Source organism: Tiliqua scincoides, chromosome 9 (assembly GCF_035046505.1).
Source record: "Tiliqua scincoides isolate rTilSci1 chromosome 9, rTilSci1.hap2, whole genome shotgun sequence".
NCBI lineage: Eukaryota > Metazoa > Chordata > Lepidosauria > Squamata > Scincidae > Tiliqua > Tiliqua scincoides.
Genome location: NC_089829.1, coordinates 34217120 through 34226241, shown reverse-complemented (window position 1 = coordinate 34226241; position 9122 = coordinate 34217120). Strand labels below are relative to the sequence as shown.

The following is a 9122-nucleotide window of genomic DNA, read 5'->3' as shown; positions in this document are numbered from 1 at the left end:
CCTTCCTTTCCTCCACACTTCCTCTTCTGCTTCGTCCTCTTCTTTCTCCCATGCAATATGACTGAGAGCGCCGAGATCAGCAAGGAAGAGGCAATCAGTAATAAGTGGCCTGTGGGGCAGTAATGGGCGCACGGTGTCTGGCCCATCCATGAGGCCTACTGAGGCTGTTGCTTTGGTGGTGCACATTTCTGTCTACCTACTTGCTTCCATTGCTCGTCCTCCGCTTTCTACTCCCTGGATTAGAAAGCAAAGTGGGACAGAGAGAAAGAGGAAATGTGGAAGACAGGAGAGTGCTGAGCTAAAACATTGGCAAATGGGAGGAGCTGAGGCTGGCATATCATCAGGTAAGGGGGATCAGCATTTGACATGCTGCATCAGAAAGTCAGGAGGGCTTGGGTGGCCCTGGTTCCAAGTAAGGTGCCCAAAGGATCACCCTGTCAGTATCCACCTTTCCTCTGGATATTGGCACAACCTCATATTCTCCTACTCCTCTGAACTAAAGCTAAGTACATCCCTATCCATCTCCTTTGCTTTGCAAGGTCCACCACCATCAGCCATCAAAAGGTCTTCCACTTCCTCAAATGACCTTGCCCTTCCTCCCTTGCTGCTTCTTATGCCCAGAACTGCCACCCAGAATGTCTCCAGAATACCAACTCTGTTGAAACCTTCAAACCTCTCCTCAAAACCCTTCTTTCCCGTGAATACTTTGGCACAATTCCCTGGTTCACAGATCCTACTGTTATAACTCCATAGAACTGAAAAAAAAATGCATATTCTTTCTTTGTCTATACCTTCTGCTATTCAGCTTCCCCTTCTTTGGTTGTCTCCCTTATCTTGATGTTCTAAATTGTAAGCTCCTTGGGGCAGGAAGCTCTCCTGTTTTATTTATCAATTCATTTCTTTATTTACTTATCCACACTATAATATATGTTCTGCCTTTCTAGCCCCTTTCAAAAAGGTCTCACTCAACTGCAACTTGCACTTTAAATAAATAAACAGAATAATAAACTCCAAACAGAATACAATGACAAAGAACAGAAAGCTAATAATAGTGATTATAAACCCCAGCCGCATTTTGGGAAAAATGAACATTAGGGGACAGATTTAACTGAAAATATGTTGAAATAAAATATGTTGAAAGCCCTTGACAGCCCAATCCTATGCATGTCTACTCAGAAGGAAGTTCCATTGTGTTCTATGGTGCTGACTCCCAGGAAAGTGTGCTTAGGATTGCAGTCTGAGACATTTGTCTAACAGCACAATCATACACATGTTTACTTAGAAGGAAGTCCCACTGCCCTCTATGGGGCTTATTCTCTAGTAAATGTCGAAGATTGTAGCCCTAGAGAGCCCGCATTCCTTTGAAACTTCTACAACCTTGGAAGGAGCTCTGAAATTTCTTTTGAATTTCACCTTCATATGAGGCAGAGAATTGGCCAGGCTTATTGAGCCTCGCTCTGCAAGAACTATGTACCCTAAACACATCTAGCACTGCTCTGAACCTCTGGCTTTTAGAGGAAAACCTGAGGGGGCTGTGTGTCCTAGTGGGTAGAGCCTATACTTCTGCATGCAGAAGCAACCCAGTTCAATCCCTGGGAAGGCCAGGGAAAGACCTTAGACCTCTTATCAGACAGCATAGATGTTGCTGAGCGACATAGATCAATGGCTTGACTTGTAGGGAGGCAGCTCTCTATGTTTCTAGTGAGCCCAGCTGACATTCAAAGAAGCTTGTCCAGTGATACCTTATTAAGGAACTCCTGGTGCACTTTAAAGGAACCCCAGGGTTCACCTGCAACACAGCTTGAAAACCACTACTTTACAATGCCATAAGCTCCTGAGACGATTGATTTATGATTATCTAGTTCAACTCTCTGTCCCACTTGAGCCATTATATGAATTTGCAGAGGCCGCATGCTTTGAAGTCTTGGAGCTAACCAAGAGACTCATGGCTGAAGAATAGCTTTGACAACTGATGGTAGTTTTTGATATAGTTTTTTTTCCCCTATCTTCCTACTTCTTTCCATCTGTTCGCTTTTTTTCTTTTTGAGAACATAAGTTACAGAGAGCTTCATTATTCTCAATTCATGTTTTATTTAGGCCAAGATTGGCTTGCCACTCACTTGTCTTGTCTGTGCTGCCCTGGAGATGCCTTTGAGTGTAACGACAGCAACCCCTACAGTTCCGGGAGAATGTTTCTGCTGGACTATATTAGAACAACAGATGTATGTCATCGTTGACTTTTTGCAATATGTATGTTTACTTTTCAACACCAATCCCATCATTATATATGCTGTTTCCTCATCTGCTTTGGTTAAATGCTTCCATTCTCTGGAATCTGTATAGCATTCCAGAGAAATAAAGCGGAAGGCAACTGTTACCTTGCAGGTGCCTGATCTTGTCTGATCTCGGAAGCTAAGCAGGGTCAGGCCTGGTTAGTACTTGGGTGGGAGACCACCTGGGAATACCAGGTGCTATAGGCTTATACCATAGTCTTTTGAGACTGAAGGTTGCCAACCTACCAGTGTGAAGGAATCATATCTCTTATTCATGATTTCAAATGTTGAATGGATGTGTGATGGACAAAGTCCGTCAGTATGAGATGAACCACTGGACCTAGTGTGGTGTAGGATCCAGTGCTAGACTTTGACCTTGCTTTGAATACTCATTCAACCATGTATAAGGGCCAAAATACACCTGATGCTAAGCCCACAGTTATCACTGAGGAATGTGAGCTGAATCCTATGCCAGGGTTCCACAACATGGAATTCATATTCCCACCAACATTTGACAGGCAAAAACAGGAACCCATAATGGCCTTCTCCTCATTTTCAGAGAGTGACTACCCCAGTCCTGTCTCATATTACATATTACTGAAGGCTCAACTCCATCCATTAAGTATATGACCTTACCTTATATATCGGTGGTTCCCAACCTTTAGGAGCCCACTGTGAGATACAGGAGGCTGGACTAGATGGGCCTTTGGCCTGGTCCAGTCAGGCCTTTCTTTTGTTCTTATATTCTTAAGTGCTTATATTCTTAAGTGCTGAACCACCAGAGAGGACGGAGAACGGACCTCCTACAGCCTTAGCCTACACTTCAGTGGTCCATGGGGGAGTGCTCACTTGGCAAGACATTGGAAGGGAACAAAGGTGATCATTCTTTTTCTTGACACCTCGAGGACCAGTTCTCAGGGTCGCACGGACTATCTGTGGTCCCTGGACCACAGGTTGGGAGCCACTGCTGTATATTTTATCCTAGGGTGGGACCAGCAGAAAAGATCTAAAAGAGCTTGCTGTGAATCTAGGCAAGGGTACAAAGCCATGGACAACTCACTATGGACCAGCTTAGGCTTACATTCCAGTCCTATCTCCTTTCTCCTGCTATTGAAGCCTGGCCCAAACAGTTTGCGTTTTATCCTGCCAGACGGTAAACACAGAGGTATCCTCTGGGTAAGGGAATATTTGCACCTATATGGGGGAAAGCCTTCAAGGCATAGTGGGGGATACTTGGTCCTGCACTAGTGAAATTGCTGGTGCAGATCCGTGTGAACTCAGCATGTGGGATTGTGTCCGGGAAGGGGGATTGATTTCGGCTGATCCCACCACTTCCTGAACCTGATCCACCCTTGTTGCCACCCCTGTTGGCTTCATGTTCTGCCTACCCCTGCCCTCCTCCCACCCTATCCTGCCTCCTCCACCAGCCTACTTGGGTTTGCAGATCTGTGACCATCATCTTGCATGCGGGGGAAGGCTCTGGCAGAATGTGACTCTGCACACCCCTGGAATGCATTTTACACATGCCGTAAGGCAGGTAACCCTGACAGAATGCTCATTCCACCAGTGTAAGAGCCCAGTAGGATTGGACTGTCAAACTACATAGAAAGCACCAAAGAGCAACAAGCTAGGATGCTCCCAGTATTGAGGTGGAGCCAATTGAGGGTTTAAGTAGTCCTTTTTGTATTGCAGTTTTTCTTTAACCTGCAAAACATGAAGCCTATACAGATGACCAAGCTAGTATTCTAGGGTCCCTTGCCTGGGGTAGCTTGACTTTAAGTGTCATCCTACCAAGAGTTAAGGAAGATTTTTTTTTTTTAAAAAACCGTGTATCTTTTGCAGTTGTGTGCTTCAACTGTGTGGTTAAATACTTGTCTCTGCGGGTTCCTTCTGCTGAACTTTCATTCATGCGAGCAAATGAACTGGAACCATTCAAAGTTGGGCTGCAAGGGTATCAAATTAGAAAATCAGGGCACAGAAGTAACACTATAATGTACTTTTTTCCTGGAAACCAGCAGCTTCTGCTCCCCACCCCGGTTTCTCTTGTCATGTCTGACAAGCCAAGATGGCCTACTTTTTAGAGTAATTATCTGTTTATTCCGATCTCGCAAACGGAGTATTGATTTCTGGAGCAATTAAGCAAACAACATTGCTATTTAGGGCCCCTGTAAATAACATATTAACCAAAATTTAAATTACACAACATAATTGGCTATGAACAGTGGTGCCCCGCGAGGATAAGCGATCCTTAAAATGACCTCTAATGCAAAAGTCCAATCTTTTATTTTGACTTTATGTATGACATTTTAGATGGATTATCATAGAAGTCAATGGTTGCACATTTTAATAATGGGGTTCTTGATGGGAAAAAAGGTTTAATGCTCAAATGATGATGTAAACTGTAGCAGATAATTCCTCACAATTGGTGACTGAATGTCTTCAATATCGAAATAATATGTATATAATGAATCTGCCTTGTATTGAGTTGGGTGATCCATCCCGCTCAATGTTCTTTACACTGACTGGGATCAGCAGATCTCATCAAAACCAGTATCCTGCTACTAATATGGAATTTGAGAAAGAGGTCGCATTTAGAAAAGACAAGGGGAGACTGTTCATCCACACTCCTTTCATGTGCTGATGTTCTGTTTTGCAAAAATTTTGTGTTATGGTTATGATTTTTTAGAGCAAGGGTGTCAAACATAAGGACTATGGGCCAGATGCAATCCTTGGAAGCTCTTTATTCAGCCCTGTGATAACACAGGCCAACACACATTTTGATTCCTTAAACGTTACACCAATTCCTAGGTATATTTGGGGTGCCGATTCCAAAAATGGCATCTGTTTTGCCCTATCACGTCTAGTTTTTGAGACACGGCACAGCTTCTTTAGTGAATGGTTCAAGCAGCTTCCTCCTCATGAGGAACCTCACTAATGAGGCTATACTATATCTCCAAAACTAGACATGATAGGGCAAAACAGATGCCATTTTTGGAATCGGCACCCCAAATTCATATCAAACCACCATAAAGTTTGGGAAAAACTTTTCTGACCCTCAGTTTTGTAGGCCTGTGTAATTGGGCCATATCTTGAAAATACAATCAAGATTTGCACAAATTTCTCTTTTTTATTTGCTGCTAATGAGTTTTTATGTGAGAACAAAGTGCTTATTTCTGGTCATCATCTGCTTAATGATATCGCTTCCTGCTTAATGTTATCGCTTCCAGCCCTCAGCCTGCATCATGTATGTTATTTGGCCCACTATATGAAATGAGTTTGACACCCCTGTTTTAGAGGAATGTCTCCACCTACACCCCTGTGCCTATCTCCTTGCTTTCAAGGCTGAAACACAGGTGGTTGTAGAGTGGAAGCTGGGAGCCACATGATGGGTCAGAACCAAGGGATTGGTCAAACCTAGAAGTCAAGTTGAGTCAGAACTAGGAACTACATCAGTTCTTTAATTACTATGACTTCCTCCTTGCTGACAGGGCTCAACCATAGGGAGCTAGGAATCGCACAATGGCTCAGACTAAGGAAGCAGTCAGAACAAAGGCTGTCATTGTACAGGACAAGTCACAACCTGAGAAGGAAGCCTCTGTAGCCTTCCCTATTGAAGAGATCCAATGGCGAACCAGGGTAGATGGAAACAATTCTTGGAAACAATTCACTGTCTGGTGCGATGCTCCAACCTGTCACTCTGGTGGCTTTCCGCACAAAGCAGCTATGCATAGAGATGTGCATTCCCAACTGAGCATATGAAGCTGGTTTATTCCAGCTGTAGGCCGATGAGTCCTCAAAAATGACCTGACCTTAGTATCTGTGCATAAGCAAAGATCTAGCATGTTTCAAGCAAAGCAGATTGCCAAAGGGCTTTTTTGCAACCTGTTTTCAAATGTTAGTCTACAGCAGTATTTCTTAAACTGTGAGTTGGGACCCATTAGGTAGTTCGCGAGCCAATTTCAGGTGGGTCCCCATTCATTTCAATACTTTATTTTTAATGTATCAGACTTGATGCTACCATGGTATGTGACTGCATTTGGGGAAATGTTACAGATCTGTACTTTTAACAGGCTACTATGTATATGCTTTTAACAGTGATAGTAAATGGAGATTACGCCTGGGTAAGTGTGGCTAGGATTGCAGCCTAGGATTGTTAAAAATTTTCCAGCTTGATGATGTCACTTCCGGTCATAACATCACTTTCAATGGGTTCTGACAGATTCTCATTCTAAAAAGTGGGTCCTGGTGCTAAAGGTTTGAGAACCGCCGGTCTACAGCCTTTGCTGCTGAGAAGGCATTCTTTCTCTACTGGTCATGCTTGAAAGTTCTGTTCTTCCATTGTATTGCTGTCTTTGCCTACTAAGACTTCTGCTTACCCAGCTGCAGCTCCAGGTAGTAAACAGGATATATTAGCTATGCTTTTTCGTTTTCCTTTTGAACCAAGCTCTGTGCAAGTGGTGCGTGTGGCTGTCACAGTTGCTCTTTTCCAGTCCTTGCGGCACTTGAAAATAAAGAACCAATAAGTAAATCATGAGTCTCTCATATCATCTTCTCCTTGGCATTCCACACAACCTTCAAAGCCCATGGCTGGGGCATACACCAGCTCAGACAATTGGCCGACCTAGTGCAGTATTGTCTGGCCTTACCTGGAGCAGCTCTCAAAGGTTTCAGAAGTGGTCTTCCTCATACCTACCTGAAAGCAGGTGCTCAACTCTTGAGCTATGGCCTCTGTCTCTCACAGTTCTATCTATCCCCACGAATCCCTGTCATCTAACTCAGGTTGTCTCCTATCTCTCCTTTCCTCACATCACATCCCCATTTCTCCTATGGTATAAAATGGAAGCTTTTCTTCTTCACTGACGCGAGGCCTCATGTGATCTCACCCTACTTCCCCCTGACTTAGTGAGTCTTCTCATCTCCCCCATCTAATTTCCCTTTCTATTCTTTTCACCTTCCTGCTTCCTTAAGGCTCTATTAAGTTATCAGAACTGAACCCCATGTAGGAGACAGCATGTTCAAGGAAGGGAAGGGAAGAATGTCGAATAGGAGGCACTCTGTCATAGACAGTGCCTCGGGAGGCTGTTTGGGGTAAAGCATCTATCACAATGAATACATATTGTTTATCCGCTACACTTTATTTGGCTCTGCATGATAAAAATCACTTTCCACCAGTCAGTTAGTGCCAGGAGCCATGTTCCACATTATTTTGAGCAAAAAAAGGAAAGGGGGAAAATATATATCAAACAATAAATTATGTATGAGAATGCTGCCTGAATAGCAAGCGGTAACCCAATTCCATTTTTTTTGCAAAAACCTGATAAAAATGAAGGTTTTCTAAAAGGAGAGGGGGGCATTTGAAAGGTGTTAATTATTCAGCAGGACCAAGCACAGTGGACACATTTATTTTGCAAATGTGCTTAGTGAGTGTCAAGGAGGACTGGCTACCATGAGAAGCTTCAGACAGAGGGGAGGGTTATTTTCCCCAGTATCCTCGCCCTTTCCTGTCCTTCAGCCTAATTGCTCAGTCATGCAGTAAGGGGAAAAAAGCCCCGCTGGCTAGTAGGGATGCATGAGCATCTCAGTGTTTGTCCTGAAGTGGAATCCAACTTTTGCTCACATCCCAAACGCCTGCGAAGAAATGTCTGCAGAAGCGTATGCTTTTTCTGAGCCTTTGGTTTGATTGTTCACCAAAGCCTGAGTGTGCTTGCACACAAACGCGAGCATAGGTTGTTCACAAAGGTTTGCAAAGATTCAAACTAAAAATAACTTTTGTGGGCAGTCCATGAACTTTGTCAGTAATCAAACAAACATGTCCTTGCATGTCTTGGTTCTGCTTGCAAACACTTGAGCATGGATGTTCAGTGTTTCAAGATTCTCTTGGTAGAATGCTTGCAACATCTCTGTTGCAAGCTGATGTCTCCATGTTGTCTAGCTGACCATCTCAGAAGCTCTTTCAACTTTGCAGGTCCCTTTTCCGTGCCCCTTTCTGCACAAGATTCCTTGTTGTGTTGCCACAGGAGCACATCTTTGTCTCCAGGGTTTTTGGGCCAACATTCTCTTTCTACGACACCTCACAGCTTCTGCTCCTGTTAGACTCATTGCTGGAGCAACCACACTGTGTTGTGGAAACATACAAGATCCCCTGAGGAGTTAAGGTGTGGTGCCAACAGTGGCCCCTTGCCCAGACAGGTCAGGGAATTAGGGTGCCAGGGGTCGAGCCCTTGTCCGACCCCTGCCTTACCTGGCTGCAGGCTGAGGGCAGAACTGCCTGGCCATAGAGCCACCACCACCTCTCCAGTTGACCAGGTAAGACGTAGGGCAGCTGGGTGGGAGAAACTGCCCCCCAGTGCTCACCTGACCTGAGCAATGAGCAGGGCCAGGTCACTATTAACCACCAAAGAGGAGGGAAGCAGGCCAGGGGCAGGGCCCCTTTAAGCCTAGAGAGGGAGGAAGGGGAGGAGCCGAGGGTGTGGCTGGGGAGGATAAAAGCAGGGAGACCTGTGACGACAGGCAGTTCTGTAGAGGGAAGGCAGGAGGCTGGAGCCCCTGCCTGAAGACCAAGGGTCTCAGGTCCTGCCTCCAGGGAGGAGGACAAGGGTGTTGTGAACCCCCTCCCCCTGGCTTGGTCTGAGGCTTCCCCTGCAAGGAACCTCAGGGAGGTGGACACCCCACCCAGGGGTCCCAAGAGACCTTTTGGGGGCACCCCTCACAATGGGGTTAGAACCTATTGGGTTTATCGGTGGGTGTGCTGTACAGCTGCAGTCACTAGAGACAGCCAGGTCATTACAGGGTATAAGCAGCACCTGGAGCAGGGAGAGTTTGTGGGTTGTAGTTGGAGAGAGAGTGGAG

General features: G+C 45.0%; 1 pseudogene; it reads left to right on the top strand.

Annotated features, from left to right (window-relative positions):
• The first annotated feature begins 2360 nt into the window (after positions 1-2360).
• Positions 2361-2480, top strand: LOC136660947 (5S ribosomal RNA; annotated as a pseudogene).
• Positions 2481-9122: the final 6642 nt, after the last annotated feature.